The sequence below is a fragment of the Macaca mulatta genome, chromosome 3 (assembly GCF_049350105.2).
Source record: "Macaca mulatta isolate MMU2019108-1 chromosome 3, T2T-MMU8v2.0, whole genome shotgun sequence".
Lineage (NCBI taxonomy): Eukaryota > Metazoa > Chordata > Mammalia > Primates > Cercopithecidae > Macaca > Macaca mulatta.
The window spans coordinates 98,624,766-98,652,434 of record NC_133408.1 but is presented as its reverse complement, the minus strand read 5'-3'; the positions used below and the strand labels follow the sequence as shown (position 1 = coordinate 98,652,434).

At 35.5% G+C, this 27,669-nt stretch overlaps 1 pseudogene; it reads left to right on the top strand.

Annotated features, from left to right (window-relative positions):
• Positions 1 to 27,669, top strand: part of LOC106997473 (putative C-mannosyltransferase DPY19L2) — a 105,545-nt pseudogene that overhangs the window by 58,200 nt on the left and 19,676 nt on the right.

Below are 27,669 nucleotides of genomic sequence, written 5' to 3'. Positions count from 1 at the left end.
AAGCCCTTTATCAGGTTGAAGAAGTTCCCTTCTGTTCAGTTTGCTGAGTTTTGTCAAAAATGAATTTTGAAGATATGATATAATCATATAGTTTCTCTTTTCTGTTTTGTTAATGTGCTGCATTGTATAGGTTGATTTTCAAATGTTATAGCATCTTTGCATTCCTTGAATAGACCTTACTTTGGTCATGCTGTATTATTATTTTTTGTTGGATACAGCTTTCTAAAATTGTGTTTATAATTTTTGCACCTAAGTTCATGACAATAATTGGTTCATAGTTTTCTTACGACATCTTTGTCTTTTTTGGTTACATGGCAATGCTGGCCTCATAAAATGCGTTATGAAGTTGTTCTTTCTTCTCCAGTTTTCTGAAGAATTTGTGTAAAATCATGATTTCTTCCCTAAATATTTGGTAGAATTTACCAGTGAAACCATCTAGAACTTTCTTTGTAGGAATGTTTTTTAACTACAAGTTCCATTTCATTAATAAGATATAAGGCTATTCGTGTTATCCATTTCCTCTTGAGTGAACTTTGGTTGTATCTTTCAAGGAATTTTTAAATTTTATTTATGATGTCAAATTTATAGACAAAGGCATAATGTTTTCTTTCTTTCATGTATCTATAGTATCTGTAGTGATAGTTCCTCTTTCATTCCTGGTATTAGATGTTTGTGTTCTATTTTTTTTTTCTCTTATCAGTCTGGTTAGAGGTATATCAATTTTATTAATTTTCTCAAGGAACCAGCTTTTGGTTTCATTGATTTGCTCTACTGTTTTTGTTTTCTGTTTCATTGATTTCTACTTGATCTTTATTACCTCATTTCTTCTGCTTACTTTGGGTTTTGCTCTCCTTTTTTTCTAGGTTTTTTTTTTTTTTTTTTTTTTTTAAGTTATAAAGCAAGGTCATTGACTTGAGACCTTTCTTGTTTTTTTCTTTTTTTTAAAACACAGGTGTTTAGTGCTATAAACTTTTCTCCAAGCACTGCTTTATCAGCATCCCACATATTTTGATAAAGTGCATTTTTAAATTTATTTCATGTTATTGTCATACATTTTACTTAAACATATGATATAGAAATCTCAATAAATTATTGTTTTTGTTTAAACAGTAAATTACCTTTCAAAAGTATTTGAAATTTTTTAAATGTTATATATTTACCCTGTAGTTACCATTTTCGCTGCCTTTTACTTGTGTACAGCCAGATTGACCTACTGTATTCCTGCTGTCTGAAAGACCTCCTTTAACTTTTCTTTTAGTGCAAATCAGCTGGTCATGAAGTCTTTATTTTGCCTTCATTTTTGAAAGGTATGTTTCCTGGATGTAGAATTGCAGGTTAACAGCAATTTTCTTTAAGAATTTAAAAGATGCTGCTTGACTTGTCTTGTTTGCATTTTTTTCTTATGAAATCTGTTGACATCCCTGTGCTTTCGTCTGTAAATAATATGTTACTTTTCTAACTGTTCCCAGCTAGAGATAAGATTTTCTCTTTACCACTGATTTTGAGCAGTTTGTTTATATAATGTGCCCTACTATAGCTTTCTTTATGTTTCTTGTATTTAGGATTCATTGAAATTCTTAGATCTTTAGGTTTATAATTTTTATCAAATTTGGAAAAATTTTGGCCATTGTTTCTTCAAATATTTTTCTGCCTCCCCACCTCACTTTCATTTAGGGACTCTCACTACATGCATATTGGGCTGCTTGAAATTGTTCAGTGGTTCATGGAGCCTATGTTTATTTTTGTTCTTTATTTAATTTTGGAGAGTTACTATTGCTGTGTCTTCAAGAGTTCACTGGTTGCTTTTCTGCAGTATCTAACCTGTTGTTAATCACATCCAGTGTGTTTCTCATTCAAGTCATTGTAGTTTTCATATCTAAAAGTTCATTTTGGATCTTTGAAGTATTTTGTGTCTCTAATTAACATGTTCTGTCTCTGTTACCACTTCTTCACCATGTGTAATACAGTTATAGTAACTGCCTCAGTGCCTCCACCTGCTAATTCTGTCATCTGTGTCAGTTTCAATTAATTGTTTCTTCTCCTCATATCGGGGTTGTGTTTTCTTGAGTGTCTGCATGCTTGGCAATGTTTACTTGGATGCCAGGCTTTGTGAATTTTACCTTGTTAGCTGCTGGATATTTTCTTATTCCTATAAATATTCTTGAGCTTTTTTCTGTGATGCAGTTAAATTGCTTGAACACAGGCTGATGTTTTCGGGCCTTGCTTTTAAGATTTGTTAGCTGGAATTAAAGTATTGGTTAGTTTATGGCTAATATTGCTGCACTCGGAAGCAAACTCTTCCATGTAGACTACCTGATATGCCCTTTGGCTGCACCATTTTATATTCCCACCAACAATGCATAAGCATTCCAATTTTTCTACATTTTTGCCAAAACTTGTTACTTCTGGTTTTGTTTTGGTTTGTTTTGTTTTATAATGGCCATCCTAACAGGTTTGAGGTGGTATCTCATTGTAGTTTTGATTTACATTTCCCTGATGATTAGTGATGTTGAACATCATTTTAAATACCTGTTGGGCATCTGTATTTATTCTTTGGGGAAATGTTTATTTAAGTCATTTGCTCATTTTTAATAGAAATATTTGGGTTTTTTTCTATATGCATCAGAAATACTGGCCTGTAGTTTTCTTGTAGTATGTTTTTCTGGATTGGTATCAGAGTAATACTGGCCTCATAAAATGTGTATAGAAGTGTTCTCTTCAGTTTTTTGGAAGAGCTTGAGAAGGATTGGTGTGAATTCTTATTTAAATGTTTCATAGAATTCTCCAGTGAAGCCATCTGGTTCGAGGTTTTCCTTTGTTGAAAAAAATTTTATTACTGATTTACTCTCTTTATTAGTTATAGGTCTGTTGAGTTTTTTTGTGTTTTCATAAGTTACTCTTGGTAGGTTGTATGTTTGTAGAAATTTATTTCTTATAAGTTATCTAATTTGTTGGCATATAATTGTTCACAGTTGTCTCTATAATCTAGTTTGCTTGGTATTTTAGTTTTTTAGGGTGAGAAAGTAAATGTGGTTCCTGTTATACAAACTTGGACGGGAAGTTTCATTCTGATTGATTTTAGTTACTTTGGGTGAAACATTACCATGTTTCAATGAGGAAGAAATATATATATATATAAAATTATACCAGAAAATATTCCCCATTATTCCTTCCAGCCCATTCTCTCCACCTTACTTTTCACCCTGTTACTGCCTATTCCCTGTAGGTAAGAAATCTCATTAGTTTTCTGGTTGAGCCATTTATTTGGGCTTTTTTGAGTACTACTAACTGTTACATGTATATTTTTTACATCTCCTCTTCTTATATTAAAGATAATCTTTTGTACTTTTTTTTTTCATTTAACAACCTATCCTGGATATCAGTTCATAGAGATTTTCCTCATTCTTTCTGGTGGTTTCCTAGTATTCTACTGTGGATTTACTGTCGTTCAGTCACTCTCCTATGTCTGGCATTTAGGTTGTTTCCTAAATTTTGCATTTACAAACAATGTTGCAATGAATAATCTGATACATTTATATTTTCCTATTGGAAGTTTAGTAATCCTCGCTCACTTTGGGAATTTCTACACCAACTAAATGATACAAAATTCGAATCCAAATCTAAATAATATGCAAGTCCAAGAATTCAATTTCTCATGAGAGCACTGTTTTCACCCCAAACCTGGGAATAAACAAATAACCTATCAACTTGTAGAGATGATAGGTGAAGTATTCTTAGGCACTGTATGTCTTAGTCAGTTTGGGCTGTTAAAACAAAAGTACCACAGACAGGATGGCTTAAACAACAGGAATTTATTTCTCACGGTTCTGGAGGCTGAGCAGTTCAAAATCGAGGTGCCAGCTGATTTGGTTCTTGGTGAAAGCCCTTTTGGTGGTTTGCAGACAGAAGCCTTTTTGCTGTGTCCTCACACGGTAGAGAGAGACATCAACTCTCTAGTCTCTTGTAATACGGGCACCCTAATCCCATTTAGGAGGGTTTCACCCTCATGACTCAATTACTTCCCAGAGGCCCACCCTCCAAACACCATCACATGGGGGATTAAAGATTCAGTCTGTGAATTTGAGGTGGACACAAATACTCAGTCCATAGCACTGCAGGTATAGTTTTTGAGGACCCTAGCTTTATGTATTAGTCTCAATTCCAACTTCTTACCTTGCATAGACCGAAGTCCTCTTCTGCTGCCCTCCCCTTACAATACAAGCCTATAGTTGTAACCTTATTCTACAGGCCTTTATAAAGACTGCCAGGGGTGGTTGTTATCTGCTAATTAATATTGTATTTTTAAAAATTCACCTTTTTTCTAGCATCAGAAGTTCCTTCTCTTTCACATGAGTATACGTTTTTTAAACATGTTTAAATATTTTATTTGGCAGTTTGGAGAGGAAGGATTTTCATGTTAGTTTAGTTCATTAATGTTGCTGGATAACTCACATACAGACTTGCATGGATGCTGTCATATGCTTATATACCATTTACCTTTGTAGAGGAATTATCCTGCAGAAAACGGCCAGGGTATCTACGTGAGGAAATAACTTGATTCAAGAGGCAGCTTTTTGACACACAAACGACTTAACTCTCACCTTAAGGAAAATTGCCATGTCCAAAATTTGAAAAATAAACAGTTATGGAGGAAAATGGCTGATGATAGCTGAGATGGAACAGGGTGGCTATGTAATTTTTGAAATGTACAATTTATACAAAATATAAATGTTAATTGAATTGTTTCATTTTCCCTTATGTGCATTTTAGGCAATAATTCTAAAGAGAAAGAAAATTAAAAAACTGGGAGTATCTGAACTCAACTTTTGGGTAGGATTCAATGTTTTTAATGTAGTTTATTTAAATTCTACTTTTGATTTCTATAAATTGAACACAGTTAATATGCTTTAAAATGCTAATGATTTATAGTTAATAAATAACTACTGTCTTTAAAATAGCTACTATCTAAGGTAGATAGATATGTAAGGAAATAGTCCTTAGCAAAGACTAGAAATCATTTTCAAGAAGTCAGCACACGTATTTCACAACTCATTTCCAGGCCACTCTTCCTTTATGTTTCATCCTGCTGTATCCACACAGCCTTGCTTTTTAACATTTGTTTGTCTTGAGTTTCTCTCTTTAGCTTCAGTTAACCTTCCCTTCAAAATAACTCAAGTTCGTAGTTTCTTTCCAGCTTTCTCCTTTTCTTTCCTCTGCATCTATCCATCATCTATCTCTCTTTCCTTCTGCTTCCAACTTTAGACTCTATTACTTTTGTCCTTTTAACATTTTCCTTACAGTCTCCCAGCCCCTTCTAATTTGAACTCAGCCACTACCTAATTTTTGTTTGGCTTCTTCCCAAATATGCAGATGGATGGCTCACGTTACTTCCATGGTTTCCTAGTAAAATAAGTTAGTAGGCAGGTAGTGCAACTCCTAAATTCTCTTAATATGAGACAGACGATATTCTTTTTCGCTGGTCTGTGATGTACTTCCATTAAAAAATAAACCCTGGGCCACACACAGTGGCTCACGCCTGTAATCACAGCACTTTGGGAGGCCAACGCAGACAGAGAGCTTCAGCCCAGGAGTTTGAGACCAGCCTGGGCAACATGGCAAAACCCCATCTCTACAAAAAATAGAAAAACTAGTTGGGCATGGTGGCATGAGCCTGTGATCCCAACTACTCAGGAGGCTGAGGTGGGAGGGTTGCTTGAGCCCAGGGTGGTTACAGTGAGCCATGATCACCCCACTGCACTCCACGCTGGGTGACAGAAGAAATGAACTGTTATGTTTACATGTTATATATTGAGAGGATAAGTCTGGAAATGTTACAAGTTGGGGAGGTAGTTTCCTACCCACAATACAAGAGAACAAAATGGAAGGAGTTGCTATTTTCTCCTTGTTGGAGGCATTCTCCCATCCTTTATGGTGAAAATATAGAAAGATTTGTCCACTAAGTTGTTGAATGGATGACATGATGCTTTTTTTGTCTTTTTATTATTCTTTATTGGTTCTACCAATTTGACTCTTTACCCAGGCCACCTGTCTTAGGCATGTAGGCTTTGTAGAAATTCACATATCGACATTACACTTGTAATATATAATTCTTTCACTTCAGAAAAATTGAGCAATTTAGTAACTCAAAAGGAGGTCAGAATTTCAGTTGCAAACTACTGAAAAATAACAATAAATAGAAGAGTGTCCATAAACATCAAAAAAATTCTGCCAAGGCTGCACTCAAAGGAAAATTTACTGTCTTCATTTTTCAACCACATTTTCAGTAGTAGACTGGAAAGAACATGAATTGACTAAGTTTTAAATTCAGGAATATCAAAGAAACAAAAAATCTAAGTAGGGAAAGAGTTGAGGTTTAACCAAATGTTCAGCTTACATGTTTTTTAAGCCTCCCTAGGTATTATTTTCTGTTTTTAGCTCTGTATATCTTTGGCAAAGATAAATATTTATTACATACAACCTGAACAAGGTATTTTTAGATCTAAGTGATTCATTTTAGAGTTTAATGTCAATAGAAGCAAATTCATTGTTTAATGGGAGACTCCAGTTTTTGGTGGCAAGGTAATTATTGAATTGAGCTCATGCTGAAATTTACAAAGGGGAACTTTGTGTGTGCCATGAGGCATGAGAATCATTACAAGAAGGGAAATGGAACCTCCAAGATAATCTAAAGCTCAGTACTAAGGCCAGATAAGAATAGTATGAGAAAGGATATTCTTACTCGTGAGCATAGATTAAAAATTTCACCTCGATTAAAAACATTCCTTACACACAAAAGTATAGAAGATTAGTAACTCAAGAACAGCCATCGATATGATAAAGATAATCCGTTTGTGATAAAACTGGCTTATTCTAGGAATCCAAAGATGTTTCTGGAAGATCCAAAAATGTAAGTTATCATACTAACAGATTAAAAGAGAAAAATATCTTATGTTCATCCCATTAGATGCAGAAAATAAAATTGATAAAATTGAACACCCATTTATAATGAAAACGTAACACAGTAGAAATAACAGTTTTCTCAACCCAGTAAAATTCTTCAGCAGTCATTAGCCTTACCGATAATAAGGTACTTAGAGTGTTCTACTTAAAATCAACATAAAGATAAATGTGCTTTTTCACATTTTATTAAAGTCCAAACTAGCCTAGTAATGCAAGAAAAGTAAATAATAGGAAAAGGAAAGAAACAGAAAGAAGGAAAATTTATTATAGTATCAATATTTACCTAGAAAGAATAAAATAATTGACAAATTATTAGGAATTAGAAGAATTCAATACCATGGCTAGATTTAAGTTTAATATTCAAAAATCAATTGCATTTCTATTCTTTGGCAACAAACAGAAAACATGTTTTTTAAAAATATGCCTTATATATTAGGAAGAAAAATGCATACGATCTGAATGAATCTAACAAAATGCATATAGTATTTGTATGGAAATTTATTTTAAAAATTCTAAGACATAAATAGAGAAAACCCATTTATGTGTATGAAGGTTCATGTAATGCAGTTCTCCCCAGTTGATGTTCAGATTCAAAGAAATTTCAGCAAGATTGTCTTGCAGGTCACTTTTCACTAAATGATGCTGGAATAGTCTATCTATATGAGAAAAACCATATGTTATACACAAATATCAGTTCCAGGCCTAGCCATTTTGAATGTCCCTAAGCTGGATGTCTTTTTGACATGTCTTTATAACTTTATAATGCTCCAGGCTTTTCTTGATTTTCCTTGTGCTAGCCTTGGAATCAGCCATTTTTCCAAGGAGCCCTGGTTCCTTTTAGGGGAGAATGGTATTTGGAAACCAAGACCTGAGTGGTATGTGCACTCGTTACTACCAGTGTGTCCTTGTTTCTAGGCCCTTTCACTGCATGTATGTGCACACGTGTGTGTATGAAATCATGATTTCATAACTATAGCTCCAATCCCAGCCCAATGCTATAGAAAGGCAGACTAGTTAGGTACCTCAGAACTCCCAGAAAAACACCACAGGCTGCCATCTCCTGAAACTCTATCCAGTGGGAGAAGATACTCAGAAAGAGGGTCCAGGGAAATGCTCTCCATCCTGTGGGTCTGGTATCTACTATTCCCTCCAGGAAGGCTGCCCATGCAGGTAGCAGCAGCAGGGATCTAACAGGTGCCCTGCTAGGACTAGGCAGCCCAAGAAAGAGCCCTCTGCCCTCTGCTGACCCCCTACCCCACAATACTGGTGTCTCTCACCCTCCACCTCATGGCAACAGGACTTGGGAAGTACATTCTTCCTGCATCGGCAGCATGATTTGGGGCAGAGACAGAGTACCAGGGCACCAGATGAATCAAGATGACCAGAATAGCACTAGCACTGCAAAGGCTCTGAAAAGTAAACTGTCATTGTAACTATAGCACACAGAAGTAGGCCAGGACTTGCATGATAAACCTAAAAACAAAGTGACTGTCTGCTGAAATAGAAATTTAAAATAGGATCCACAGTCTCTAACATAATATTTAAAAATGTACTGCACACAAGAGAAAAACCATTCATCTTGGCAAGAATGAAGAAAATACAACTTGAATGAGAAAAGACAATCAACAGATGTCAACACTGAGATGAATAGGATGTGGTGATTATCTGACAAGAGTTTTAAAGCAGTCATCATAAAAACACTTCAGTGAGCAGTTTTAAATACTCTAGAAACAAGTGAAAAAGGCTATAAAATCTCACCAAAGAATTGTTTTTGTTTTTTTTAAAGAAGAATTTGGTGATTATAGAACTGAAAAATACAATAACTGACATTAAAATTTAGTAAATGGACTTGGTAGCGGAGTGAATATTACAGAGGAAGCAGTCAGTGTTCTTGAAGATAGAACAATAGAAATCTCCCAATCTAAATTGAGAGAGAAATCACAGGAGAAAGGACAGAGCCTCCAGGACCTATGGTATAGTAACAAAAGATCTAATATTTGTATCATCAAAATTTCAGAAGGAATGGAAAAAGAGAGTGGGGCTGAATAGTATTTTAAGAAGTAATTGCTAAAAGTTCCCCAAATTTGGTGAAAGACACACCTGCAGAGTGAAGACACTGAGTGATTCCCAAGTAAGACAAACCCAGATAAATCCATGCCAAGATACATTATAAGTTAACTTTTAAAACTAAAAGAAAAAAATCTTGAAAACAGTTACGGAGAAATGACACATCACCTACAGGGCAAAACTGACTTGAATTGTAGCAGACTTGTCATGTGAAACTAAGGAGGCCAGAAGGTTGTGGCAGAGCATTTGTCAAGATGAATTACCTATCCAGTGGATGTTTCCTTTAGGAATGAAGGGGAAATAGACATTCTCCAATCAAGGAAAATTAAGATAATTTGTGGCTAGCAGAAAACCTTAAAGAATGGTTAATTGAAGTTCTTTTGTCAGATTTGTTGAAGACCAGATGGTTGTAGATATGTGGTTTTATTATTCTGTTGCATTGGTTTATGTGCCTGTACCAGGACCATGCTGTTTTGGTTATTGTAGCCTTGTAATATAGTTTGAAGTCTGGTAGCCTGAGGCCTCCAGCTTTGTTCTTTTTGCTTAGGATTGCCTTGGCTATGTGAGCTCTTTTTTGATAGCGTGGAATCAACCCAAATGCCCATGAATGATGGACTGGCTAAAGAAAATGTGGTACATGTACACCATGGAATATTATGCAGTCATAAGAAGAAATGAGATCATGTCCTTGGTGAGGACATGGATGGAGCTGGAAGTCATTATGCTCAGCAAACTAATGCACAAACAGAAAACCAAACACTGCATGTTCTCACTTACAAGTGGGAGCTGAACAGTGAGAACACATGGACACAGGGAGGGGAACAACACACACTGGGGCTTGTCAGGGAAGGGGAGGGGGAGGGAGAACATCAGGAAAAATAGCTAATGCATGCTGGGCTTAATACCTAGGTAATGGGTGATAGGTGCAGCAAACCACCATGGCACATGTTTACCTATGTAGCAAACATGCACATCCTTCACATGTACCCCTGAACATAAAATTTAAAAAGTTCTGAAAACAAAAAGGAAATGAAAGAAGGAATCCTAGAATATAGGGAAGAAATATAAAACAGAAAAATAGATAACACAGAGGGGTAGATATAATAGACTATTCTCATGAGTATGTCCTCTCCTGTACTTTTTTCGCTTTATTTTGTTATTCTTTATTTAGATTTTTAAGTCAAGGATTTAATTCATTTATTTTCACTCTTTCATTCTTATTGATAAAGCTTTTGAGGCCATGAATTTGCTTCTTATCCTTGCTTTAAATGTCTTCCTTAGTTTCCATATGGAAATGGTATTTGCCTGCCATGCTGCTGCCATCATTCTATTTTTCACCTTTCTGAATCTGTTTTTGTCTTCTCTGTGTAGCATAAGTTGAGTCTGTCTTTGCTTTGTGAGATAATGTGAAAACTTTTAAGTTTTATGTGTATTTGACTATATTTGCTTTGTTTCTGTATATGATTCTCTTTTAAACTTTTTGTATTTAGGAACTTAGTTTTGTATTTTGTATTTGCTATTATTTCCTCTATTATTGCATATATGAAACTTTTTTTTATAACTTCTATACTTGAATGACAGATTGACTAGATATAAAATACTTGGTTCTCTCTTTTTAAAGTGTCTTAAAAATGCATCTACACCACTGCTTTGGTTTGTATGTTTCTTTTAACAAGTCTGATGCTAGTCAAATTCTTCTGTCCCTTATAAATTATGTGACTTCTGTGCCTGGAGGAATTTTTCTTCATTTTTCATAGTTCTACTGAAAGATGTCTTGAGTTAGTTTACCATACCAGATTAATTTTTTCCAGTACCCCCTGGATCCTTTCCAAAGAAGACCCGATTCAGGTCTTCTTTTATTTCTGGAAAGTTTTCTTGGATTATAATTTAAACACTAGTTTTGGTTCATTGCTGTGGGGTTTTTTTTCAGGCGCTCCAGTTTTAAGTATGTGCCTTTCTTCCATTTCTGTCACTTTGATACTTCTCACTTCTTTCTCTGGTATCATTTTCATTCTTCATCATTGTTTTAGTGCCTTTACTTCAATTCCTTCATTAACTTATTTGAATTTTTTTTCTTTTAATCATCTTGTGATTTCGTTCTTATTTTTTGATAATGTTCTCATTTTTTTCCATTCCCTTTCTATGTCTAATAAACTCTTTATTTCGTTCTGATTTTTTCCCCATTTCTGTTCTTGGTTTTTGAATTTCTTGCTTAAATTGCTTTTTTAATATTTCTGAATGCTCATTTGAGGATATTTAATTCAACTTTTTTTTCTTTTTTTTTTTAAATTTATTTATTATTATTATACTTTAAGTTGTAGGGTACATGTGCATAACGTGCAGGTTTGTTACATATGTATACTTGTGCCATGTTGGTGTGCTGCACCCATCAACTTGTCATTTACATCAGGTATAACTCCCAATGCAATCCCTCCCCCCTCCCGCCTCCCCATGACAGGCCCCTGCGTGTGATGTTCCCCTTCCTGAGTCCAAGATCTCATTATTCAGTTCCCACCTATGAGTGAGAACATGCGGTGTTTGGTTTTCTGTTCTTGTGATAGATTGCTAAGAATGATGGTTTCCAGCTGCATCCATGTCCCTACAAAGGACACAAACTCATCCTTTTTGATGGCTGCATAGTATTCCATGGTGTATATGTGCCACATTTTCTTAATCCAATCTGTCACTAATGGACATTTGGGTTGATTCCAAGTCTTTGCTATTGTGAATAGTGCTGCAATAAACATACGAGTGCATGTGTCTTTATAGCAGCATAATTTATAATCCTTTGGGTATATACCCAGTAATGGGATGGCTGGGTCATATGGTACATCTAGTTCTAGATCCTTGAGGAATCGCCATACTGTTTTCCATAATGGTTGAACTAGTTTACAATCCCACCAACAGTGTAAAAGTGTTCCTATTTCTCCACATCCTCTCCAGCACCTGTTGTTTCCTGACTTTTTAATGATCGCCATTCTAACTGGTGTGAGATGGTATCTCATTGTGGTTTTGATTTGCATTTCTCTGATGGCCAGTGATGATGAGCATTTTTTCATGTGTCTGTTGGCTGTATGAATGTCTTCTTTTGAGAAATGTCTGTTCATATCCTTTGCCCACTTTGTGATGGGGTTGTTTGTTTTTTTCTTGTAAATTTGTTTGAGTTCTTTGTAGGTTCTGGATATTAGCCCTTTGTCAGATGAGTAGATTGCAAAAATTTTCTCCCATTCTGTAGGTTGCCTGTTCACTCTGATGGTAGTTTCTTTTGCTGTGCAGAAGCTCTTTAGTTTAATGAGATCCCATTTGTCAATTTTGGCTTTTGCTGCCGTTGCTTTTGGTGTTTTAGACATGAAGTCTTTGCCCATGCCTATGTCCTGAATGGTACTACCTAGGTTTTCCTCGAGGATTAAAAAACTGCTTTAAAGTTCATATGGAACCAAAAAAGAGCCCGCATCTCCAAGACAATCCTAAGTCAAAAGAACAAAGCTGGAGGCATCACGCTACCTGACTTCAAACTATACTACAAGGCTACAGTAACCAAAACAGCATGGTACTGGTACCAAAACAGAGATATAGACCAATGGAACAGAACAGAGTCCTCAGAAATAATACCACACATCTACAGCCATCTGATCTTTGACAAACCTGAGAGAAACAAGAAATGGGGAAAGGATTCCCTATTTAATAAATGGTGCTGGGAAAATTGGCTAGCCATAAGTAGAAAGCTGAAACTGGATCCTTTCCTTACTCTTTATACGAAAATTAATTCAAGATGGATTAGAGACTTAAATGTTAGACCTAATATCAACTTTTAATTCTGCATAATTTTCTTCTGCTTTGTGAGATTTTATCGTTCAGTGGTGTGGATTTCATTAGCTGAAATATTTGACTTTCATGTTTGTTATCTTCTTAAAGAAGCTCTGGATATTTATATAGGCATTTTTTCGTCTATTATTTTGTGTTTTCTAGTCCAAGTGCAAACCTCTTCTGAGAATGTAGCATAGTGTGATTTTTTTCAACGAATAACTTTTTTCTTTTTTTGTGTGTGATGGCAGTAGCGATGGATAGTCTTTTGGTTTGGCTTCTCATTTTTCCTGCTGGATACTTTTTCCTTCTTGCACTTCCCTTTTTATTCTCCTTTTTTTCCAGAAATGATGCCTTTCTGACATTGGTGTTTTTGTCCCTACTCATTCTTAGTCCCTGCTCTGTACTCCCATTTACCAATTTCCCAGGGCTCTTTTTACACATAGGGTGGACTTTTCTCTTTCTTGGGTTATTTTAGTTCCAATTTTGACCCCTGTCTTTCCTTTTCTTCTTTATCCTTTTGTGGGTCTCCCCTTATTCTCTGCAAAGGCTTAGGTCAGGGACTTGAGGTATAACTCTATATATTCGTTGCTTCCTTTTTGATTCATAGGTGATTTGAAGTTTGTGCTGTTACCTTTTTTCTATATATGTGGTTGTATTGTTCTACTTGTTGGTTGATATATGCAGAGATTTTAATTTAGGCTGCTGTAACTTTCCCCAGGCTAACCAGAAGTACACAGTTGTTCCCTTTTTAATCAAGGCTAGTCAAAAAATAAACAACAACAACAACAAAATAGAAGCCTCATTGCCAGTTCTAGTTCATATTCCTCTTTCTTAAAGGAAAGCTTAAATTTTCACATTTCAAACTGTTATTTCTTGAAGATGGGCTCATATATTTCCACAGGAGTGGTAGAAGAACTTTTAAGGTAGTGTTTTGAAAAATGGATTTTCAGCTGAGAAATAATATTTGGAAACAAACACATAAACACTCCTTAACAGAAATCAAAAAGAAGTAAGCTTTTAAAACTTCCTTTAGATTAGGATATATATAAGCAGCCACTTTTCTGACGCACCCAGAGTTTTCTCTTTGTTCAAATCCCCCCTCCCTCTGTCTCTGTATGGGGAGCTGTTTTCTTCTTCCTTCTTTCTTTCTTTTCTATTAACCTTTTCACTCCTTAAGACAAAACAACAACAACAACAAAAGATTTAGGAGATGTAGAATTCTAGTGTTGCTATATATTTTATACCAGTGTCGTCAGTTTTAATTCTTTGCTTTTAAACAAGATTTTCTAAAGGAACTTTTTAAAAAAACCTCACCATTTATACCTCACATAATTAAAATTTTTCTATGTCATTTATGGATATAATTGAATACTTTAACTGGGTGATTTGTAGTTTTAAATACTGGACTTCTATTTTATTTTCTAGCTAATTCAAGGTAGTGCCTGGTGGTTTGGAACAATCATTTTGAAATTTCTGTCATCTAAAATCTTGGGTGTTTCAGACCACGTAAGTACGTTTTAGTTAAAACATAAAAGTTTTTATAAATATGTAGCTGAATGAAAACTTTGAAACCATCTATTCTTATCTCTTCATTTTATGGAGGCTAAGTGCCTTCTTTAAGGTCTCTAGACAAGTTATTGGCAGAGTCAATCATAAAGTCTTGCAGGTCAGTGATCATTGCAACCCACTAAAAAGAAAGAATATTCGTGAATGCTGACTTAGCCTTTTAGGAAAAAATCCTTTTTTTTTTTTTTAACTAACTTTAAACAAGTTTGTTAAGTAGTTATTTGTTTATATTTCAGTTAAAATGCAAATAATTAGTTGTTTACATCATAAGTTATCCATTTATTGCAGATGTTAACATATATATGGGAGGCCGTCCTCAGCTTTGAAAATACAGAACTCTTAAAATCTCAGTATTGTTTTATTTATTTATAACTATGGACTAAAATCAATGTATGATGTTTTAAGGCCTTTCTTGTTATATAAAAAGAAAATGTTAAAAAATTTTGATCTTTTTATTTTCTAGGAAATACATGAAGAGCATTTATCTCTCATGTGGTATTTCTGTTTGTTAATGTCTTAAAGAGTAGCCCTCTTCAAGGCCTAAGTCCCTGCTTAACTAACTGGTTTAGGGAATAGAAAACAATGCATGAATCTACTTTTTATTTCTAGCACTTTCTGTTTAGAAATAAGCATACATGAGTATATCATACAATAATCAATTTTGAAATTTACCTCATTTAATACTATCCAATTAGGGCCCTGTTTGATGCTGAAATTATGTACTTTGGCAAGGGATTATAGTATTACTTCTCTAAAAAGTCAAATGCTATCTCTATGCAATATAACATGCAACATGTTTATATTAAATATAATTTCTAAGTGTAAGCATTTATTTGCCATTTATTGCTGGCTTTGCATGGTGGTTTATTAGTTTATTTGTTGCTGCTGTTCTCTGGTGTGTCTGACACATTTCCCCATTCTCCTTTCCTTTTTATTGTTTTTAACTTTATTATGTATGTCTTATGATAAACTTTATTTAGACCTTTTAAGTTATTTATTTATCTGTTAAGTTTGTTCATGATTATGTTTCTTGCCTTACTTCACATTGACCCCCAACTCTTTACAAATCTTTTTTTTTTTGAAACACAGTCTCACTCTGTCACCCAGGCTGGAGTGCAGTGGCCAATCTTGGGTCACTGCAGCCTCCAACTCCTGAGTTCAAGCAATTCTTGTGCCTCAGCTTACTGAGTAGCTGAGATTATAGGCAGGCGCCAACGCACCCGGCTAATTTTTGTATTATTAGTAGAGATGGGGTTCCAGCATGTTGGCCAGCCTGGTCTCAAACTCCTGACCTCAAGTAATCCACCTGCCTTGGCCTCCCAAAGTGATGGGATTACAGGTGTGAACCACCATGTCTGCCCTACAAATCTTAAAAAAAAAAAAACAAAAAAAACCACACACGCTTCCTTGGTAGTCCTGAGTGACTTCCTTTATGTGACAGTTATGAGGAAGACCTGAAATTATAGTGGTTTGGTTACATTACTGTTAGTCACCAGGCCTACTCTAAATTAGAAAAATAAAGTGCAACTCTAGATTATCCTTGAGTACTGGTAGATTAGGAAAAATAATTGAATGAAAACCGCTTATAGTCATCAAACTTATTATAAGATAATTTCCATCCTTATAAAATAATTTGAATTAAGAGTTTACTTGCCAAATATTTTCTTTTTCTGGCCTTCTGAGGATGCTGTGGAAGAATAATTGTCTCACCAAGAGCAGGTTGTAAATAATCAGTAGAAAAATAGAAGTTCTGCATTGGATTTGGTTGTTGGTATCTATTTTTAGTCTTGGAGATCAAATAGCTAAGTCAAAAATCAAAGTGGTATGTGTAATTGTTGTAATTCTTATGAGGATCAGATCTCATATTCAGTGGTTTGAATATATGTCTGTAAAACATCAAGAAGTACCAAATATTGTAATCAGTCTGTGAGGCTTTGTGAAAGTGACAATGCACAGAAAGCTTATGATCTACAATGTATGTTGAAAGAGGTTAAGTAAAATAGTTTTTCATCATAAGTTGTCTTATTATAAAATGTACTACATGGTGGTTTCTTCTCAGCAGATACTGATTTTAGCTCACTCTTTATCATCTTCTCTTTATTTTTTTCTGACTTCTTTCTACTTTTCATTTTTCATGATATTTCTCTTTATTTTCAGTTATCTTGAGAAGTCAGCACATTGTATATTTGGTTCACTGTAGTTTTTTATTTTCTTAGGGAGATGTCTAAATACATTGGATTTATCTGCTCTATAAACTTTGTTTTTCTTACATCAATAAAGTATTACTGGCTATAGGCTATAGTCATTTGTGTAATTTTAATTCATTTTACTTTATTTTCTCCCAGATTCGCCTGGGTGGTCTTACAGCAGCCAGAATATTAAGGTATACAGATTTTGATACTTTAATATACACCTGTGCTCCCAAATTTGACTTCATGGAAGAAGCGGTATGAATGTTTTTTTCCTTCTCTACTAATATGAGTTTTTGCTCTAGTTTTTTTTTTTTTTAATCTGAAAGTCAAAATTTTTACTTAGAAACAGTCAACTTATTTTATATTTTTTTACTGTAACTGCTAATCCACCTTCCTCACTTGTTTTTTTGTCTGTAAAATTAAAAAAAAAAACCAGCCTCATATCTTATAGAGTTATTGATGATGGGTAAATGAGATAATCTGAGAAGAGTGTTTAACATACTATATGACCCATAATAATTACTATTATTTTCAATTACTTTCAATAATCTAGGCCACTTGGAAATATGTGACCATTCAGGAAAAAAGTCTCAATTCTTGTTTCTGTTTTTAAGAAATTCAGTTTTATTACAGTTAACACCCCAAATATTACAACATTTTTAACAAGGTGTTACCAAGAAAGGTATGCTACTGATGAGTTTTAATGAACATATAAAAATTCATTTTAAATTATGCAAATGCAAGGTATTATTCTTTTTAAAAAGTTCATGCAATAAAGCTTTAAAATATAGCCTGGGCGTGGTGGTTCATCCCTGTAATCCCAGCACATTTGGAGACTGAGGCAGGTGGATCACGTGAGGTCAGGAGTTTGAGACCAGCCTGACCAACTAGTGGTAACCCCATCTCTACTAAAAATATAAAAATTAGCCAGGCATGTTGGTGCATGCCTGTAGTCCGAATCTGAGTAGGAGGCTGAGACAGGAGAATTGCTTGAATCCTGGAGGCAGAGATTGTAGTGAGCTGAGATGGCACCAGTGCACTCCAGCCTGGGCAACAGAGTGAGACTCTGTATCAAAATAAATAAATAAATAAAAAGATTGTCTTGGCAACGCGGGCTCTTTTTTGGTTCCATATGAACTTTAAAGCAGTTTTTTCCAATTCTGTGAAGAAAGTCATTGGTAGCTTAATGGGGATGGCATTGAATCTATAAATTACCTTGGGCAGTATGGCCATTTTCACGATATTGATTCTTCCTATCCATGAGCATGGTATGTTCTTCCATTTGTTTCTGTCCTCTTTTATTTCACTGAGCGGTGGTTTGTAGTTCTCCTTGAAGAGGTCCTTCACATCCCTTGTAAGTTGGATTCCTAGGTATTTTATTCTCTTTGAAGCAATTGTGAATGGGAGTTCATTCATGATTTGGCTCTCTGTTTGTCTGTTATTGGTGTATAAGAATGCTTGTGATTTTTGCACATTGGTTTTGTATCCTGAGACTTTGCTGAAGTTGCTTATCAGCTTAAGGAGATTTTGGGCTGAGACAATGGAGTTTTCTAAATATACAATCATGTCATCTGCAAACAGGGACAATTTGACATCTTCTTTTCCTAAATGAATACCCTTTATTTCTTTCTCTTGCCTGATTGCCCTAGCCAGAACTTCCAACACTATGTTGAATAGGAGTGGTGAGAGAGGGCATCCCTGTCTTGTGCCAGTTTTCAAAGGGAATGCTTTCAGTTTTTGCCCATTCAGTATGATATTGACTGTGGGTTTGTCATAAATAGCTCTTATTATTTTGAGATATGTTCCAAGGAATTTATTGAGAGTTTTTAGCATGAAGGGCTGTTGAATTTTGTCAAAGGCCTTTTCTGCATCTATTGAGATAATCAGGTGGTTTTTGTCTCTGGTTCTGTTTATATGCTGGATTACGTTTATTGATTTGCATAGACAATCCTAAGCCAAAAGAACAAAGCTAAAAGCATCACGCTACCTGACTTCAAACTATACTACAAGGCTACAGTAACCAAAACAGCATGGTACTAGTACCAAAACAGAGATATAGACCAATGGAACAGAACAGAGCCCTCAGAAATAATACCACACATCTATAGCCATCTGATCTTTGACAAACCTGAGAAAAACAAGAAATGGGGAAAGGATTCCCTGTTTAATAAATGGTGCTGGGAAAATTGGGTAGCCATAAGTAGAAAGCTGAAACTGGATCCTTTCCTTACTCCTTATATGAAAATTAATTGAAGATGGATTAGAGACTTAAATGTTAGACCTAAAATTATAAAAACCCTAGAAGAAAACCTAGGTAATACCATTCAGGACATAGGCATGGGCAAAGACTTCATGTCTAAGACACCAAAAGCAATGGCAACAAAAGCCACAATTGACAAATGGGATCTAATTAAACTAAAGAGCTTCTGCACAGCAAAAGAAACTACCATCAGAGTGAACAGGCAACCTACAGAATGGGAGAAGATTTTTGCAAGCTACTCATCTGACAAAGGGCTAATATCCAGAACCTACAAAGAACTCAAACAAATTTACAAGAAAAAAACAACCCCATCAAAAAGTGGGCAAAAGATATGAACAGACACTTCTCAAAAGAAGACATTTATACAGCCCAACAGACACATGAAAAAATGCTCATCATCACTCGCCATCAGAGAAATGCAAATCAAAACCACAATGAGATACCATCTCACACCAGTTGGAATGGCAGTCATTATAAAGTCAGGAAACAGCTGCTGGAGAGGATGTGGAGAAATAGGAACACTTTTACACTGTTGGTGGGACTGTAAACTAGTTCAACCATTGTGGAAAACAGTGTGATGATTCCTCAAGGATCTAGAACTAGAAATACCATTTGACCCAGCTATCCCATTACTGGGTATATACCCAAAGGATTATAAATCATGCTGCTATAAAGACACATGCACACGTATGTTTATTGTGGCACTATTCACAATAGCAAAGACTTGGAACCAACCCATATGTCCATCAATGACAAACTGGATTAAGAAAATGTGGCACATATACACCATGGAATACTATGCAGCCATAAAAAAGGATGAGCTCATGTCCTTTGTAGGGACATGGATGCAGCTGGAAACCATCATTCTCAACAAACTATCACAAGAACAAAACACCAAACAATGCATGTTCTCATTCCTAGGTGGGAATTGAGCAGTGAGAACACTTGGACACAGGAAGAGGAACATCACACACCAGGGCCTGTCGTGGGGTGGGGGAAGAGGGGAGGAATAGCATTAGGAGATATACCTAATGTAAATGACGAGTTAATGGGTGCAGCACACCAACATGGCACAAGTATACATATGTAACAAACCTGAGTGTTGTGCACATGTACCCTAGAACTTAAAGTATAATAAAAATAAATAAATAAGTTTAAATAAATTAACTTGCTATTTATTGAGATAGATGTTCAGTTTTAGTAAATGCTCTGAGGATTTTTTAAATGTTCATTTCTTATTTGGGGGAAGTTCAAAGTTACATGTTATATCATGTTATTAATGTGCTCTTCTAAATGGTCTAGTACACCAACTTATTTTTCTACTTTTTATGTTTTCTTAGAATGCTATCTTCACATACAACATTAAAAATGAATAGTGTTTGCTTTATATAGATAGTGCTGTTGTTCATTGCATGATTATTATAGGATTGTACTTTTGATTATTATAAAGGATATTCTTTGCTTTACTTAGTGATTTTTGCTGTAAATTTTTCTTTGTAGAAAATTAGTATTGCCACATCTGCTTTTTTATAGATTTGCCTGGTTTACCTGGGACTATAGGCGCCCGCCACCTCGCCCGGCTAGTTTTTTGTATTTTTTTAGTAGAGACGGGGTTTCACTGTGTTAGCCAGGATGGTCTCGATCTCCTAGCCTCGTGATCCGCCCGTCTCGGCCTCCCAAAGTGCTGGGATTACAGGCTTGAGCCACCGCGCCCGGCCGAGAGGTCAAGTTTTTTACTCATTTTGGTGTTTTTTCTATTTAAATTCCTCTGATACTCATTTTCTAATTGGTGAATCTAACCCATTTTCATATTAACTGTGATAACTGGTGTGTTTATACTTCTTCCTGCCATCTGATTTTATGTTTTCTATTCATCGTGCTTTTCAAAAATTATTTTCTTGATACTTGCTGAATTGTTAGCTGTATTCCATTTCTATATTTCCTGATGGTTTTTCTTAAATTATTAGCAAATATATTCATCTTTTTTCTAAAATTTTTTCATCTATTTATTCATCAGCATCTAAAACCTGTTACTACCAATGGTAATAGCTAATAGTTATTATTTCCTGTATGTCTGACAGTATTTTAAGCTTCTTACCAGTATTAACTCAATAAATCCTCACAACCACCTTGTAAGAAGGGAGTCAGTTATTCTCATTATTTACAGATGAGGAAACCAGTAAGAAGGTAAGTGATTTTCCAAAAGGCACACAGCTAGTGAGTAGTGGAGGCAGAATTCATACTCAGGCTCTGTATTTAGAGACCTGCTTGCTTCAGCACTGAGCTGTCGGAATATTGTTACTTGTCCCTGCCTACGCACCCTCTCCTTCCAGGTTATGCTGAAATTTACTTCTAGATTGTTGTCTTATCTCTTATGTTTTAAGAAATCTCTAAACATTTACATTAAAGACATCAGCAATCTTTGGACTTGACTTCAAATTTTACTAATTTATTTTTCCTTGACATGTAGAAGTTGGCATGCTTTCTGGGTGCTTTGTTACCTGAAAAATGGCTTTATTTTGCCCTCATATTTGATGGATAGATTGGTTAATAGATATTTGTGGATTTCATTCAACATTTTGTTGACATTACTTCTTTGTGTTCTAGCATTGAGCATTACAGATGAAAATTTCTATATAGTTTTTCTCTCTGGAAATTTATAAGGTTTGGAGGGGTGATGTGTGTGCTTTGTTGTTCTCTTATTCTTTCACTTTAGCCTCTCTTTCTTGAATTTCTGTTACTGCTTTTATCATATCTATTTCTTCTCTTTCTATGTTCTTAGAGAATATCATCACTGAGTCTTTAATACTGTCAACTTCAGCTGTGTACATGTTGCTCTTCAACCTTCTTTTGAGGCTTTAAATTAGGCAAATATATTTGTGTTTCCTTTTCATGCTATTTCTGTCTTGGGATTTGGTTGTATATTCACATTTTTAATTAGCTACTTGATTTAAATAAAGTATCAGTAGTCACTTTCAGGGTTCTTGGTGATTATAATAATTACTCACCTACCAGGCTTCTTCCTTGCATGCAGCTCACTACAGGAATTTGTTGTGCCTAGAAGATTTTGGGACAAGTGGGGAAACCGCAGTCCGTTAACTGCATACACAGGGAAGGAGCTACAAGGGAGGTAGAATAATTTGGTCTCCACTATTACCTTAAGAAACCTTCCCCTGTCTTCTATTTTTAAAAAACTACTGCATACAAAGGGTAGGAGCTACAAGGGAGATAGAATAATTTGGGCTCCACTACTACCTTAAGAGACCTTCCCCTGACTTCTCTTTTAAAAAACCTGTGGGTCTCTGTACCCCTGAATTTAGTTTCTACACTTATTTCTCTCTTCACCCCCAGAATCCATATTTATAGCCCCTGCAGGCTATAAAACCTTTCATAAAAGTAAAATACCCAGTCTTTTCAAGAGAAGAATAAAATAGGCAGCCTCCTACCTCTTGTCTTACTCTAATAGAAACTCCATGAAGGTAAGTGTTGTGTCCATACTGTTCATGCTGCACAGCAGTTGCCCTTATCTGCAGGGCGATGCATCCCAAGACCCCCAGTGGATGCTTGAAACTGCAGAGAGTAACACACCGGATTGCCATCATCGGAACATATTTCTGTTCACATCTTCCACCCACAATTTTGATGCCTTTTCCATCTTAACTAAGCACCTACCATGGACTGTGGCCATAACTTTTGCAGTTTTAGATGCAACAGCAAAACTAGCATTAATTTTTTCTTCTTCACAATTTCATGGATAGATTTGTTCTTACCATAGATCTTAGCCACCTCAGCATATGATGTTTTTTCTTTTGAGAACTTTCACCTTTTCTCTTAAAAGAAAGCACTTTACAGCTTCTCTTTGGCATATCTCAACTGCCAGCATCACTGCTCTTGCACTTTGGGACCATTATTAAGTCAGAAAAGGGTTACTTGAAAATAAGCACTGAGATACCACCAGAGTCCATCTGATAACTGAGATGGTAACTATGTGACTAACAGGCCGGTGACATATACAGCATGGATATGCTGGACAAAGGGGTGAGTCACATCCCAGGTAGGATGAAGCAGGGTGACTTGAGATTTCACTATTCAGTATGGTGCACAATTTAAAACCTAGGAATTGTTTATTTCCTGGAACTTTTCGTTTAATATTTTTGGACTGCAGTTGACCACAGGTAACTGAAACTGTGGAAAGTGAGGATCGGAGGATAAGCAGGGACTGTGGTATTCATTTCATTGCATACTGCCTAGAATACAGTAGGTGTACTATAAGTATTTTATAAAGGGACAACTTTTCTGAAACTAAAAATATTTATGTTTTGCCCAGTAATTTTTCTTCTGGAAATTTATGCTAAGGAAATATTCAGAGATGCTTACAAAGTTTTATGCATGAGTGTCTATGTTATTTGTAATTGTAAAAAATGAAAACAACTCAAAAGTTTAACAGTGGTCATCTAAAGTATTGTATACACTGTATATATAGGTTTAATAGAAGGTCATCCTATTCATTTATTCATGAGAGGTACAATCTCCAGGGATCTGTAAGATCTATTTTGTCTTAACCAAAGAACAAATTTTTGACATATCTTGAATATGATGACTATAAATTATGACTTTTAAATTGTTGTAATTTTTGTAGTATTATCTGATATTTTTATTTTTATGTATGTTCCTAAGTAGTTTAGAGATACTCAGATTTTTAAGATCAAACAAACGAAGCTTATTTTTATACACTTATAGTATAAAAGACATTCAGTAAATAGATAATATTTTTGTTTTATTCTATAAAAAAGCTCCTTGAACACGGTGAGGTAAAGCTTTCATTTTAATCTCTAGTAGACTTGTGTATTACATTCTAGTTTGAGGATAATTGACAAAGGTATAACCTGCTGCTGACGCACCATCAGTCGTGAGTTGTCAGCATTGGTGATACATTTCTGCTGATCCTTCTCGCTCTTTCATCTGCTCTCACTTTTGAATAGTAATAAGGATTTAAAAGCTAGAAGGCTGATTTATTACTATAGTACAGAATTAAATTAAATTGCATTCATTTAACAATAACAAGCATTTGGTTTCTAACCTGCTGAGCTAATCAGCTACAGTCCATTAGGGCAGGCGCCCTTGGCCCTGTGACTGGTGGCCATCTGCCACCACGTAGATTTGCTGGTCAGTCAGTGACAAGCTCAGAAGTGTTGAAGGACACAAAAGATACTAAAGTAATGTTCCTGCTCTTCAGTATGTGTAAGTTTACAAAGGAAACAAGACAACATTTTATATGGTGCAAAATCATTTTGTAGCATAAAAAGGAAAAGATCAATATGGACTAGAGATATTTCCTATTTGATAGAACTTTAAGTGGGTATTGAGGTAAAGGTCAAATTTACAGGAGTGGGTAACTGAATTTGAACTTAATAGGGAGAGTTTATGACACATGTTGAGTATCCCTTATCCAAAATGCTTAGGACTAGAGGTGTTTCAGATTTCAGATTTTATTGAATTTTGGAATATTTACACTGTAGTTACTAGTTGAGATCCCTAATCTGAAAATCCAAAATCCAAAATGCTTCAATGAGCATTTGTTTTAGCATAACCTTTGAACATCATATTGGTACTCAAAAGTTTCAGATTTCGGAGCATTGTAGATTTCAGATGTTTGCATCAGGGATGCATTGGTAACTTTGTCACTTTACAGTGAGGCCCGCTGTGTTGGTCCTCCGCCTCCTCGCACCACCTCCTGCTCTCCCTGGCTCCTCTGCCTGCTCCATTTTCTTGCCGGCTGCACTTATTGCCTTACAGTAGACTATGTAATGGATTTATTTATTTGCTATGTCTATGTATTGTCTGTCTTTCGTTACTAAATGTACTTAAATACAATACAAGGGCAGAAATTGCTCACTGTTGTATCTGAAGCACCCAGAAGAGGACCTGGAACATAGTCAGCATTCGATAAATTGTTGCTGAATGAATGAATACTAATAGGCTCATTACTAAGTTAGAAGATCCTTGTCTTAATGAATAATATAGTTTTAATATACTTCATTAATTTAAAAATATGAAAAGCAAAAATGTGATTTTGTCTTATTTGTGTTTTTGTAGCTGACTTTTCACACATTGCAGTTGTTAGTGTTTACTGCCCTTGGCATTTTAATTATGAGGCTAAAGCTGTTTTTGACACCACACGTGTGTGTTATGGCTTCCTTGATATGCTCTCGACAGGTAAGGGATTCATTCTTGTATAACAATACCATAAAAACTATAGTAACTACACTTAAAGTTACCGCAGCTTTGCTGACTAATTCAAAATACAAACACACTAAGTGTTTTTAACTAATTTAAATGATTTAAAATATTACTTCATGATTCACTATAAGCAAGAAAAGCAATTTCAAGTGGCTTTGAAAAGTATTTCTAGATTTTAAATTGATATTTCTATAACAAGTGATTAGGCAAATATTTCCCCTGTTAATATCCTGTCTATGAACATAACCTTTCGGAGTTCAGGTCTGTGTAAGAGTGCCTGGCACAGTGGCTCACACCTGTAATCACAACACTTTGGGAGGCCAAGGCGAGCAGATCACTTGAGGCCAGGAGTTCCGAGACCAGCTTGGCTGACATGGTAAAACCCCATCTCTACTAAAAATACAAAAATTAGTCAGGCATGGTGGCACGTGCCTGTAATTCCAGCTACTTGGGAGGCTGAGGCAGGCGAATCACTTGAACCTGGGAGGCAGAGGCTACAGTCAGCCAAGTCGCACCACATCACTCTAACCGGGGTGACAGAGTGAGACTCTGTCTCAAAAAAAAAAAGAAAGAAAAAAAAAAGTTTCCTGGTGGCCGGGCATGATGCCTCACACCTGAAATCCCAGCACTTTGGAAGGCCGAGGTGGGCAGATCACTTGAGGTCAAGAGTTCGAGACCTACCTGGCCAACATGGTGAAACCCCGTCTCTACTAAAATACAAAAATTAGCCAGGCATGGTGGTGTGTGCCTGTAATCCCAGCTACTCAGGACGCTGGGGCAGGAAAATTGCTTAAACCCGGGAAGCAGAGGTCGAAGTGAGCTGAGGTCGCACCACTGCACTCCAGCCTGGGAGACAGAGTGACACTCTGTCTCAAAAAAAAAAAGTACCCTGAAGTGCTCATCCAATACCAGAGCAGATGCAGAGTAATTGCTCTAGTATGGTCCCATTTGGCTCAAAGAATCTATAAGAAATTCTGGGGTTCTATCACTGTATCTAACATACAAAAGAAGTAGATAAATTAGCTAGAATATTAGGCCTCAGGTACTTCTACAAACACCTTACTTAGTTTTGATTATGAGTGTATAGCCTTAAAATACCATAATGCCTGTTTTCCTGAGAAGAATCTATATATATCAAGCTAATAGGACTTCCCTGTCTACTAACGATGTCCACAAAAGGCAGCCAAGGATGAAAGGATTTAGTTCTAAGATGTTTCACAGTTGTGATTTGTTTATTTTAATCCTTGGTAGTAAATTAGTACTAGAAGGATCAGGCATTGCTTCCTTAATTCTTCCCAGGGGAGAGAAAGTTCCGTTTTCACCTGGGCCCTGTAATGCCAACATATTCGTTGCTTTGGAAACAACCGGAGATGGTAATTCTGTATATATATGTGCTGATATCAAAGGGTAATTCACATTGGTTTGAGTAATAAGGTGAGAATTTATTGTTGACCCTGCAGTACTCTTCATATAAGAACTATAAATAAATGGTTTATGTCGTCAGCTCTTTGGCTGGCTTTTTTGCAGAGTTCGTTTTGAGAATGTTATCTTTGGCATTCTAACAGTGATGTCAATACAAGGTTATGCAAACCTCCATAATCAATGGAGCATAATAGGATAATTTAATAATTTGCCTCAGGAAGAACTTTTACAGTGGATCAAATACAATACCACACCAGGTGTATAAGTATTTGGTTATATGCATAGTTTTACACAAACATACAAACACATTTGTGTGTGTTATATAATTGTCATTTCTGATATATGTTTTCATGTGTGTATGACAGATTTACATAGGCATTCATACTCTCACAGACTTTGAGCAGACTATTGTAATGTCAATCAATTAAACCCTTTCAAAAGGCAATTTTGTGCCCCCTTTAAGCCCCTCCCAGATAATTATCAAATAATTTAAATTAGCACCAGGAAATTAATGATTTTTCACAAGTTATGTCCTTTAACTCTCAGAGAGCACTATAGCATTTTAACCATAACAATGACAAATCAAAGAAGTAAATCTTTAAAAATGAAATTTCACACCTTGTGCCAGGCACAGCAGAAGATACTCTTGATGGTGGGGAGAACTGGCACCGCTTCTGTCACTCCAATCAGTGCCATCTCCTCTAATTCTGTAAACAGGTCATCGGCAGAAGAGTTAAAGTCTTGAATATTCTATTTTCTTCACGAAATCATCTCACAGAGATAGTATACACCCTACTTTTAAATACTCCAAAATTTTCTTTTTAGCTTACCTTCTTTTCTTCCTGTCTTTATTCAGAACTACCTCAAGCAGATAGATATTTTTAAATACCTTTCCAGAGAATAAGTATATTCTATAACATTTTATGTAACTAAATTTGTAAATCTAAGATTATTTTTGATATTTAGAAACTTTCTCTGGTACGAGGTCTTCACTGTGGTTTATTTAAATTTTCTTATGACTCCTGAGCTTCTTTCCTCTTATTTCTTATTTGATAGCCACTTTTTTACTAATTAACCATCATTAAGGTAAATCTTTATAGACATTAACTAAGATATTTGGTCTATAGCTTTCAAAGGGTGTAGGTGACAGCGCCT